Source organism: Pyxicephalus adspersus, chromosome Z (genome assembly GCF_032062135.1).
Source record: "Pyxicephalus adspersus chromosome Z, UCB_Pads_2.0, whole genome shotgun sequence".
Lineage (NCBI taxonomy): Eukaryota > Metazoa > Chordata > Amphibia > Anura > Pyxicephalidae > Pyxicephalus > Pyxicephalus adspersus.
This window is the reverse complement of record NC_092871.1, coordinates 12,497,942-12,510,675: the sequence shown is the minus strand read 5'-3', so window position 1 is coordinate 12,510,675 and position 12,734 is coordinate 12,497,942. Positions and strand designations below refer to the sequence as shown.

At 40.9% G+C, this 12,734-nt stretch overlaps 1 long non-coding RNA gene across 1 annotated transcript; it reads left to right on the top strand.

The window, feature by feature from the left end:
* Positions 1–4,664: 4,664 nt before the first annotated feature.
* LOC140344205 (uncharacterized) lies at positions 4,665–12,666 on the top strand. Its single transcript, XR_011923511.1, has 2 exons — positions 4,665–4,784; positions 10,753–12,666. It is a non-coding gene; the product is annotated as an uncharacterized lncRNA (long non-coding RNA).
* Positions 12,667–12,734: the final 68 nt, after the last annotated feature.

The window sequence follows — 12,734 nt, the reverse complement described above, 5'->3', positions numbered from 1 at the left end:
AGCAGGGTGTCACTCACTCATCCTCCTCTCTCCCCACTCCATAGCACATAGAATAAAAGATCATTTGCAGTGACAATCATCTGACTTGCATACAGTGTAGAAAGTCTTTATGGGTCTATTTATAAATCAATAAATCTGACATTCACAAAAACATTCCTGGTAGTGAATTTATCACTGCCATTAAAAAAACATGGACCTGGAATATTCTGCACCAGAGCATTAGTTAGTTTCAGTGAATGTCAGATTCACATCATGATAATCCATTCGAGGTTTGCTGGATCACCCAGGTTCACCCATCATAGTCTATCTTCTCCAGTCTTGGAGAGCTTTATTAAATCAGACCCAATGTCATTACATTATTGTATTTCTGTCAAAATGAAAAAACAATGAAATTCCTTACTTGTCCTTACAATTACCAATGGGTCGCCCCGTGTGGGAATCCATTCCATCCAATGCCAAACCAATCTGTACCAGGAATCACTGATTGGCTCCCTTTGTCTTCCTGTCCATTCTCTCAGCCAATCAGGAGGCCACTTTCTCAGATTATTGCAGATTGTAACAGATCACCTAGTGATTTTTGGTTATATTGAAGCTCCTCTACAATTCTCTGCAGACAATGACCTTGGCGGATTATCTATGGGCTCTCTGCAGAGGTCTGACACGTCCCCTGTAAGTCTGAGCTGGAGTTATCCAATCAGTAAAGCTTATGCTCCCTGCTGATTGGTGAGCTGACTTCCAGGATGTAGGTGGACCTCTGCAGAGAACCCACTGCCTTTACACATAGCACAGCCGGCCTTTCTGATTGTATTTCAGTGATTGAATAATACACTTCAACTGGGTTTTAAGATAAAGTGAACTTTCGATAACTACATAACTTCATGGTTATGTTATAAAAGATATGTGCCCATCATGTTCAACTTCAAAAAGGAAAAAACAAAACACACTGCAACCTTAGAAGTTTTGTAATTGAGCAGTGACATAATTATAGATATCCAGGTACCAAGGACAATTTTGGACTACAACACCCTCCTGTAAAGGTCACCCCCTCCTCATTGTCCCTGTATTAACAGAAATGAGTAAAGTGCTCTGTTGGGAAGCTGCAGAAGGCAGAACACAGAGGCCTGTACATTAGCTTATAGGGTCCGTAATGCCAACTGTCCACATGCACGGTATACATGCCAACTAGCACGTAAACCATGATAAAGTAGCATACAGTATTACAGATTGAGAGGCTGCTTTAGCATGACTTTATGGTGCATTAGGTAGCCTGAAGCTTTAATAAGCTTGGAATATAAGGACTATAAATGCAGCACTTCTTACCTCCTTACTTCTTTCTTTGTGTATTTCTGTAGTGCAGGTGTAACAGACAGCAATTTATTATACAACACTATGCTTTTCTAAATTAAAGTGCTATAGCGGGTGCAGTGCAGGGGCCCCGGTAAAACTTCAGATGCCAAGACCTCATTCCTATACCCAGTGGCAGACATATTCAACAATGGACCCTTGTGCAGAACTAACTTGGGTCCCCTATTGGATGAAGAGGATCTGGGACCCTCATGCAGCAGGGCACTTTGGACCCCAATATGTCTGCCTTTGCCCTTGCCAATGTATACATGGCTATGATTCTCTTACCAACCTCAGAAGCTGTAGATATCTAACATTTTCCCAAAATGCAAATTTATTTTACTATTTGTATTGATTTGCTTTTTTAACACAGCATCATGCAATACAGAGATATCTTTATACCCAATTTCTTGAACATGTGTTACTATCACTTCCTGGTGCTAATCGGTGTAGGAAGATATAAAAATAAACTACAACACCTGTACCTGTGTGAGGACACTCCTAAGCAAAGGTATCAGGTTGGTTTGAATATATGAAGTGTACAGGGGCACTCGGAATGATTTCAAGGAATGCTCGAAAGACACGTAACAATATGAATCACTGGCATTGCTCAATGGAGACAATTTAATAGCTTATACATAACTGCATGAAAATGTAAAACCCACAAAATCTACGATATCACACAAAGAACCTTTGCACAATTCTCTGTAATATCTAAAGATACTGAGCAGCTCGGATTGTGAGTCAGTGCTCAGCAATGATTGTAATACAAAGGAAGTATCACCGCAGAGGATCAATAAATCACAATATTCACAGTTATATCTGGATCTTTTTTTTTTCTTGCATGAAGTTTTTTTTAAATGTTGTTCAATAAGGATCAACCTGAAAAGTCAGAATGCACAGTACAATATACTTTATATGCAATGCACAAGATATAAGTATGCAGGTGGCTCCCTCTACAGGTGGAGTGGCCTATGTATAGGAAACTGTATAATGGGGGTGTTCTGGAGTTGGACACCCCGGTCTAAAAAAATGATAATTGATAGAGTGAGGGTGTCCTTTTTTACCATGTTCCATATTTTATAGTCAAGCAGATGAAGGCTGCCTACTGTGTACTTTGACAACCACATGGTTGACAAAGTAAACATCAGGGGGCCACCTCTGACCACACCCAGCCAATGGGAATATATCTGTATTTTTTAGTGGAGCCACAGTCTCTTTTAATGCTTTCCTGAGAAGGTCTGTTGCAAATAGCTGATTATATACTGAGCTGTGCAGCTTGTGATGAGATTTAAAGACAGAAATATTACCAAATTTATCCGTTAAAAATAAAAAACAGAGACCGAGTAGGTTATATATTGCAGAAGGTGATGTCATCACTGCAACAAATTAATTTTTCCTGCCTGATTGCATTATTTTTATTTATGCTGGACATACCAACTTTTCCTGGTCCTCTTTCAGGTGTCAGAATTTCATCTGTTTTGATTGGTCAAGCCAGTATGACGTAACTCATTTTGATTTGACAATTGGAGATCAGGACAAGCAAAGAAAAAATGATCTGTTAGTGGTGATTGCACAAAAATTTACAATCATAATGGAAATCTGAAGAACTACATAGAGTGCAATGTGTTGTAGGATATTGCTGGAAGGAATAGTGTCTCTTCAGCATGCTGGTACCCAGGGGTGGACCGGTCCACAGATGGCAAAGAGAAAACCTCAGTTGGGCTCAGTCATCTGCCTCCAAAATTGGGTTTTTGGTGCCCTCTAGTGGTCATATGACCTCTGGTGATTTCGAATAAAATACCACTATGCCAGGAATGCTTTGCCCCCTGATGAGCCCTCCTTCTCACTTCTCCTGGTGGGCCCAGGTCCCAGTGGTGAGCTCAGCTCTCGGTCACTTTGCTCTCTCCCTCCCTATATCTGACCTCCTTTGTACTACTGGTATAGACTGTAAGATGCTGATACCAGGTCAAATCCACATACTTTCACTACTTGTAATTAAAAAAAACTAATGATGTAAGATTAAAAATACAGATCTGCATCATGTTCAACTTTAATATCTGCTTGGGTTCATGGGCCCCTAACCCCAGCTATCTTACAAAAAATACAACTTTCCAGGAAAGCCATGTGTTCTGGTGGGTCCTCGTTACTACCCCTGGAGGGCCCTAGGTCCACAGTCCAACCCCATTGAAGGGCAATATATTTGGTGACCAACCCCGCCTTTTAAAGATTTTATTTGCCTGCAGCCTCTGCTGGTTTAAATATTTCTTTGAGTTATTCTCCTCTTCGTCAATGTTCCCTTAGGAAATAATGATTTTGAAAAGGAGAATATTATTATATAAGGTGATCTGTGTGATCATATTAACCAACCATGTGATCTGTGAGATCACATTAACCAATCATATGACCTGTGTGATTACATTACCAATCATGTGGTCTGTGTGATCATATTAACCAATCATGTCATCTGTGTGAACACATTAACCAGTTATGTAATTTGTTGATCACGTTAGCCAATCATGCAATCAGTTGATCACTTTAACCAATCATGTGAGCTGTATGATCATGTTAATCAATCATGTGATCTGTGTGTGAACACATTAACCAGTCAAAAGAAACTGTGTGATTGGTTAACAGCTTTAACCATTCACGCGATTTGTTGATCACCTTAACCAATCATGCAATCCGTTGATCATATGTATCATATATATATACAAATCATATCATCTCTGTGATCTCACTAACCAATCACATAATCTGTGTGATCACACTAACCAATCATATATTCTGCGTGATCTCACTAACCAATCATATAATCCGTGTGATCACACTAGCCAATAATGTCATCGCTGTAAAAACATTAACCAGTCATGCGATTTGTTGATCACAATAACCAATCATGTGATCTGTGAGATCACCAATCATGTGCAATGATTATTTAACAATTTTATTTTCTACCACATTAATTGGGTAATTGAAGTTACTCCCTCCCTGCATTGTTCATGTCTCATATTCTGGCAGAATCTACCAGTATTTTGTTGCAAATATCCATCTATAAGAAATTATTTTCAATACTTATTAGTTAAATACATTTTACTGATTACATCATAGATTTATTCGCAAGTCAATTTCATAACAGCACAATCATTTCCAGTGATCAGCCACAAATATTGACAATAAGAAGAGAAAGTTTGGAAATTCCCTGAGCCCCCAGCATTCCCTCCTGCACTATCAGTCCTGGGCACTAGGTGGCGCTGCCGTCATATCCCGCGTCTCTATGGTAGTGCCCGCTGATAGCCCCATAGCCCATTATTGTGAGTGGTGGAGGAGGGGGACTGGGTGGGGCGGAGACAAGAGAAGGAAAACAGGAGAGGAAGGGAGCGGACACTGATCGCCAGGGAGCCCAGAATTGTCCGAGCAGGGTGCCAACCTCAGCAAAGGTGCAGTATGGCGGTCACTGGGGGGGGGGTGAATGTCAACATTCAGCCATGTGCCTGGGTCATGTGTGCTGGGTGTATGGGAGGTAAACATTCACGTATCATTCTATTCATGTATGTGTACATTATATATATACACAATGCTATCCAAAACACAATTATATCTGACATTTCCCTTTCTTTTATGCCTGTTAGCTCATCATTCACTCATCGCGCGGCATCATTGATTCATCACACGCTGCGTCGTTCACTCATCGCGCAGCATCGTTTACCCATCACGCCGCGTCGTTCACCCATCTCCCGGCGCCACTCACCTATCTGGCAGTGTCGTTCACTCAACATGCCGCGTCGTATCTCCATTTACTTGCAACTGGCGGTCGTCCAGACATAATCAGATTATTTTTTTGCAGATTTCCCAAAAAGCATTTTTGTCCGGATTGGCTAAACTGCAATTTGCTCACCTTTTGTAGGAGGGTTTGGCGTATTATTGGGGTAATGGGGGTATTAGTTATTGGAGACGCTTAGGAGGAGACGCTTCCTCTGCCGCCAAGACCCCTGATTACCATTGCAGCTCTGCTTTGGTGATTATTGGGGTTTTGTCACCGCACTACGATCCTTCGTCGGTGTAGCGCCGAGCCACTTCCATATAATTCCACATTTCAAAATTGTGAACAGGCGGGGTTTTTCTTTTTAGTGCAAAAGGGAAAGGCGGGTACACGCTGGGTATCCTGGCATCACCCAGGACCACGAGGACTGAATGAACCCTTATGCATGCGGGGAGATTGGCCAGGCCGGGGGTGACAATCAATGTGGCTGAAGATCGGACACCCGGAGGAGAAGAAGGAGCGGGGACAGGTGGGTGTAAATAAATGCAATCAGGCAGGTAAGTTTACTTTATTACAGAGGTGATGTCCCCTCTCCCATCTGCAATAAAGGACCTGCCTGGTTGCAATTTTTTTTTAAGTTTTAAAGCGGAAGTAAACTAAAAAATAAAATCTCACTCCGTTTTACTTTCACGGATATGTTGATCCCTCCATAGTTCTCGTTCGATAATCGGCTCAGGGGTGATATCTGATGAGAATCTAGTGTGTGTACAGCGCCAGTCGTCCATCTTTCTAATGACCGTCCTGGCGGATCCACGAACAATGACAACGAGTGATTGTAATAAAAGTGAAGGCGAGAGAGCACAGTGGGGTGCCGCTCCATCGTTCTTCCTCTCCCCTCTCCATAGAGCAGAACGGTGCTGTATGTACAACACTCGTTAATGCATCGTGCAGTCTTTAGTCGTTGGAAAAGAATTGTGAAAGATCCTTTCCAGTGACAATTATTGCACGTGTGTACATAGCCTTATACCACTTGAGGACCCAACATCGATATGTTCTCTGCAAACATGCATGTTCTTGGTGCTTGAATATGTGCAGAGCTGCAGGAACATCAAGGGAACATTTTGAGATCATTTGATATATTACTGCATACCCACCCGCATGCCCTTCCATTGAATTCTAGGGAAGGCATGGAAAATCTTGCATCCACATGCATTTGTGACACATGTTGCCATGCACTTTGCATTTCATGGCAGTAGGGTTCTATTTGTCCCATGTGTTTTCATGCATTTCTGTTGATTTCATTTTGAATATACAGTTATATGCATTAAATTAGATAACTGTGAACACACCCTGATCCGCCAGTCTTTTGTCATTGGAAACCATATAGAAAATCAGATTGGTAGTACAGGATATAGTCGCTTGTGGAAGACGTGCATTTTGATGGCAGTGTTGTAATGCAGCCAGAAATAATAATTACATTGTACTGTAACCTTTTCCGTGCTGTTATTGTACATTTACTATTAGGCGGCATTTCCAGCAATAAGACGGTGAAAGGCAAATCCTAATGACAGTGACTTGTTGCTGGATCTGCTGGGCAGGAAGCCAATGGTGAATGCAGGCTGCAGCCAGTCCGTTATTGCAGAAACGAGTATAGTTGGAATTAAAGGCAGCCTGGTATGAGATGACAGTTGGGTGCGGTGTGATCATTTCCTTTTCCAACTGTATGTATAAGGAAATCATCTGTTGCATTAACCTGTACTCCCTTTGCTAACTAAATAATAGGATTATCCGCTTCTGTTCATAAGTTGGCCATTAAGGGGCAAATGACTGAATGAGAGCCAGTCCACCATATATTCTGTGACAGCGGATAGGTGCTCACAGCAAGGGCAATTAATTTCATTTGCACAGCCATGTAATTAAAGACTTATGGGGAAACCTGCAGCCTCCCGGGATACTTGCAGCCGTGGGCTACATATTTGGCACATGCCTATTCCATGCCTGAATGTTGCAGAGAATGCTTCAATTGCATGCGGTCACTGAACTCTGACTTGATAGGAAAATACTCCCCTAGCCGCTCTCTTTGCTCCTCCAACGACCTACTAATGACTTCCTCACTCATGACCGCCTCATACCCACGGCTCCAAGACTTTTCTAGAGCTGCCCTGACTCTCCTGGATGGTCTTCCTCGTCCTATTCGGCTTGTTCCTACTTTCTGTTCATATAAAAGAGCACCAAAAACCCATCTTTTCAAACCTGTCTACCCATCATCTTCTCTCTTAAAACCCTCACTACTTCCCACCATTCCATATCTCCCCTTCTATTGTGTGATAGTTCCACCTCCTCTTAGATTGTAAGCTCTTCTGGGCAGGGTTCTCTCCTCCTCCTGTGTCACTGTCTGTATCTGTCATTTGCCACCCTTATTTAATGTACAGCGCTGCGTAATATGTTGGGGCTATATAAATACTATTTAATAATAATAATTTATTATTATTATTATTATTATTATAAATTTAATATTATTAAATATAACTATTTAATAATAATAATAAAAATAGTAATAACTGTGGGGGTTCTCATTTAAATGTATTACTAAATAACCACAAAAACTATGAATCTGCTTTGTGTGCACCAAATGCCTTTCCAAACGCAAATTTTATTGTATACAAGTAGCAGTGATATCATTGCTGTGCCTCGCATAACCTATTTAGCGGAGATGTGGGACGGACCCTGCAAGTCCTCCCATTACAAGCAGCTTGCAGAAAACAGGAGGGGGATATAAGAGCAGACAAAGCCAGAGACTAGTTTTTCTACAGGTTGTAAAGAGTTCCTTGCGAAAAGAGCAATTTGTGCCTCTTAGCCAAAATGATCACTGGTGTCATTCAAACTATCTTTAACTGTGACATTCTTCCCAATGACCCCCAAGCCAATGTACTGTGAGCTGTGGATATGGTAATTATAGCCGGGGGTTCCCTGAAAATTATTTCAAGGTTCCCCCATGTTAAAAACATCAAGCAAGGCTGCAATAGAATATCAGGAAATGGTCTTGATTTCAGGAAGCTCCTGCACAAAGCTCCTGCACAGATCTGTAAAAAAAAAAAAAAAAACATATTCACATGATAATATGCATGTCTCTTGCATTTAGATTAGTATTTGCCAATCAGCAGCTTTAACTTACAGAACTTGTTGATTCATTAAAATAAAATGGAGACAAAAAGCAGACAAAACATTTGTGCTCTTCAGCTAACCCATAGTGCGTTGTGAATTGTTTATAATGTATGAATTGTTTATTTGTAGTACAATGATTGTATACATTAAGTAGTAAAAAAACATGTGCACAAACTGTATACATTAAATAAAAAGATTCTTAAAATTAAACAATATTTTATTTTCCCTTACTGAAGAAGGTGATGGCCTCTTTGCCCTGAAACTAAGGGCCACCTAGTTTTTTACCCATGCATTCTAAACAGCATTAGAAACTAGAACTGTGCGTCTGTATGTACGTAAAATCTTCAGCTCCAACTCCTTTATTTTTTTATTACTCTAATTACGTGACTTCTATACTGACTGAAAGCACGCAACATTCAAGGCATTTCATCACTGTCTGTGTGAGTTGTTGGTGCTTAACTCCCTGCTCAGCAATTACAACTATATGAAGTCAGTGTCTCCTTTTTGCAGGGTGAAATCCCACTGCACTTTGACATCTGGTGCCAGTCAGAGGGTTGAAGCCAGTTGGGCTTTATTGTAGATGCAATCTGAGAAACAAGGGCAGGTAAAGACCCGTGCCCTGGGATCTTGCCACCCATGCCCTAGGATCGTGTGACCACAACCTAAAGTTGCTATATTACTTCTACAGGTAGCGCCACACACCCCCTTGCCTCTCCTTTGTAGTTCCCAGTCTCTCCTGCACCTCCGAGAGGCCTGAGACCACACTAAATTGCCTCAGCATGGCAAGTGGTCAGCCTGAAAGAGAAATCTCCTACCCCATCCCTTTTTCATGCCCTATAGGTGGAAGTACTATGCTCTGGAGTACCTCCAGTTCACAAAAAAAAGAAATCTGTTAAAGGAATGTGCAGAGAAGTCATTTGGGGCCTGATAGCCTGCTGATGTCTCCATAAATAGAATCTCTCACTGCACAACCCCCATGTTATGGTAATAAAGTAAAAAGCAAAAAAAACAGTATGTAAAATAAATTTAGAAAAAATTTTCTAAATTTATTCAATTCAAAGAATTGAATAAAAGATGCAAAATAGATAAAAAAACCCTACACCTACTTATATTACCTCCTACATGAAAAACACTTTTTCCTACAACACATGTGTACAAAAATTGTTGCTTATCAACTATTGCCGCAGTGCGCGTGCAACAATTCCACAGTCCTTGTTAATGTTAAATTGACAAGGTATCAAAGTTTTTAAAGCTTCATTTTTGGAAAATGTTGGATCCCATACAGTGTCCTCCCCGGCGCCTTTTAGGTGAGTGCACTACCTGGCATTTTTCAGTAACCACCCGGCTGATTTTGGGCAGTTACTGAATAGTTGGGTCACAATACATGGGCTGTCACCCACCTACAGCTTTTTCCCTCCGGGCTTAAAATAATTTCTGGGTTAAACATATTTTCAGGGGCGTGCCGCACACATTAGATATTGCCCTGCACTGGAATGTGAGTAATAATTCCTGGGCCAAAAACTGATTTTACAGCTTCATCTGTGGACAGTTTTGTATATTTGTAATTTTCAAGTGCACAATTTTAAAGTTAGACATGTTTGGCTTGTGTTGATTCATTGTAAGCTCATCTTTTAATATTTTGCAAAATAATTGCAGATTATATTGTGCTTGTATGCAAAATTATATATATATATATATTTTGTTAACAGAAAATTGAGACGTAAAAAATTGCACCTACCGGCCTTTTATTTTGCAGGATCTCTGTATTCAGAAAACATATGCATATGCACATCTCCTAGATTGTAAGCTCGTCGGGGCAGGGTTCTCTCCTCCTTCTGTGTCACTGACTATATCTGTCTGTCATTTGCAACCTCTAATGTACAGCGCTGTGTAATATGTTGGCGCTATATAAATACTGTTTAATGCAGAAAACAAAACCCCCGTAGCAAAAGGATCAAATTTATCAGGGTCGAGAGGCCCGCTGCGAAGATTGATTTCCAAATATAGACCCTTATCCAATATCTGTGTGTATGCCTTGGGATACAAAATTGGTGTAAAGCTGAGGGAAGATTTGCAAAGTTTTGGCCAATGCTCCTTGCACCAGATAAAAGAAATTCAGTGATACATTGTATATTGTTATAAGTACACTGTATGTTTGTATCCTTATTTAAAAAAATAAATCAGGCAGGAGCAGCTGTAAGTATTTCACATTGGTAAAATTAAAAAAAAAAGGTTATCTCCTTTAATGATGACACCGGCACAGTGAGATCCTGCAAGAAAAGTATTTTTACGCCACAACAGGAAGCACCTCCTATAAAAGAACAAGCAGGTGAAAATATAGAAAAGGAAGTTCAATTAAAGAAAGCACATATTAATTATAAATGTTTAATTCAAGGCAGATGCATAAGCCACAAATGTTTGCAGTCCTGTATGCCCTAAAGTGTAACTGAACTAAAAAAAAATCGCCTTTACTTCTGCAGATCCTTACCTGGATCATGTCCCGCGTCGTCCTGTAATCCACCTTCATCCCAGCACAGAGGAAGAATCGGATGCCACCTTCCTCTTTCCTCCGGCTTCTGCCTACGTCACCCACTCCCACTGTGCAGACGTGAGATTAGGTGATGTAGCGTGCTGTAAATGGGGGGGGGGGGAGCACCGTCTCACCGTCTCACTGCGCATATATGAGATTTTTTTTAACAAAGCTCCTTCTGCACATGCTCAAAATCAGGTATGAGCGGAAGGAGCAGCCAGAGACCTTCTGGGGTGTGTGACGTATTTATCCCGGGCAGATTTGTGCTCCCATTCTGTCCTTATTATTGTGGGGATCAAGACAAGAGTTACATAAAAGGGCTTTAAACTCCAACACAAAGTTAAAGCAAATTCTCAAAGCAGCAATGTTGATTAATGTAAATTATAACAATATTCTTTGGAAATAAGCATCACAAATGAAAAATCACATTGGGTAGCTGGGTTGTAGCAATGCATCCATCTGCACAGCCAGGACCTTTGGTGCCATTTGGTTTCCTGCTAAAGAGGAACTAAACCCTTGTTATACTCATCTGTCCCCGTTCCAGGCGCCACCACCTTCTCTTCCTTGATTCAATCTTCAGCCATCTTACTTAGTGTGACCGGGAAGACATGACTCCTGCACATCCGGGACATAAATGATCAGGCAGGTAAGCATGCTTATTGAGGAAGGGACATCGCCTGTCCCTTTCTGCAATAAAGTTCTGCCTGAACCCAGATTCTTTAAAATGGCACTTTAATTCTGCTTTGACAGACTGCGGTCAAACAATAAGGCGTGTGCATCATATGGGAACTGGATTTGTCAGTAAGGAGCCTTTAGTTGTAGTTTATATGTTATTTTTTTATTTTGCAAAAGCTGTGTAAGTACCTGACCTGGCTTCAACCTTCTTTTCTCAGTACAGCAGAGCTCAGACGATGATAGAAGCAGCAGACGGAGCCAGTCAGCATCATAGATATACTAATAAGGAACATATTGATAGGAGGGGGGGCAGAGTAATAGAAAATCATTTGACTGTTGTTTGTATTTCAACTTTGTTCTCCCCATGTGACTGCATTGCAAAAACATGTTTAAGAATGAACCACGTCTACTCCTCCTTGTCAGAGAAAACCAGATCCTTCCTTATTTGTATGGTCAGGAGTTCACACACAAGACGTATTTTGATTTATTTCAGTTTAACCTTCATTCTTTGTTGTGTGTCAAAGGACAGATCACAGGTCCCTATAAAATAAAATCTTTTCTAACACTCAGAAGCCACCCCAAGGCTAGATTTATACTATAGTCATGGCTACTAAATTTTGGAGCTTACGTTTTTGGAATCCCTTGCCCTGTCCCCCTCTCCTCTTCAGTGGTCACTCTTTGGCCTGTTGTATAGACCTTGCACTAATCCCGCAAAGTGTTGCATTACATTCAGCCGTTTATGCAGGCTCTAAGGAATTGTATTTATTTTTCAAATGCCATTATAAAGGGAGAAGTATTGGTGAGCACAACACCTGTGGATTTAACTAACCCTGGTGTATTATTGTTTATGATGGATGGAATGAAGGTATGGCCGGGTGTGTGCTTTGCCTACATACCTGAGTGACAACGCTATATTGTTATAAATGTTTCATTGTATAATAAACCTTTCACTTGCATTTTGCTGCACATTATGCATTTTTTTTATATAAAACAAAAATCAAAACACTTTTGTTACAATAGAACGCCTAAGTCACATATCCCAGGAAGCTGCGGGTTGTGCATGGGTCATCAGGGGCTTTTATCTCACACATGGGTATTGGGATTAGCACTCTTCTTTTTGCATTTGGAGGAAGATTTATCACCCAATCTTGCTCCTGTGCAGAGCCAGATCAGGAGACGTTATGAAAAACCTGGAAAAAAGAAGATATTGGCACTGGATAAAATGGCACGCCGAGGGAAGCTGAGACAGCACAGGAT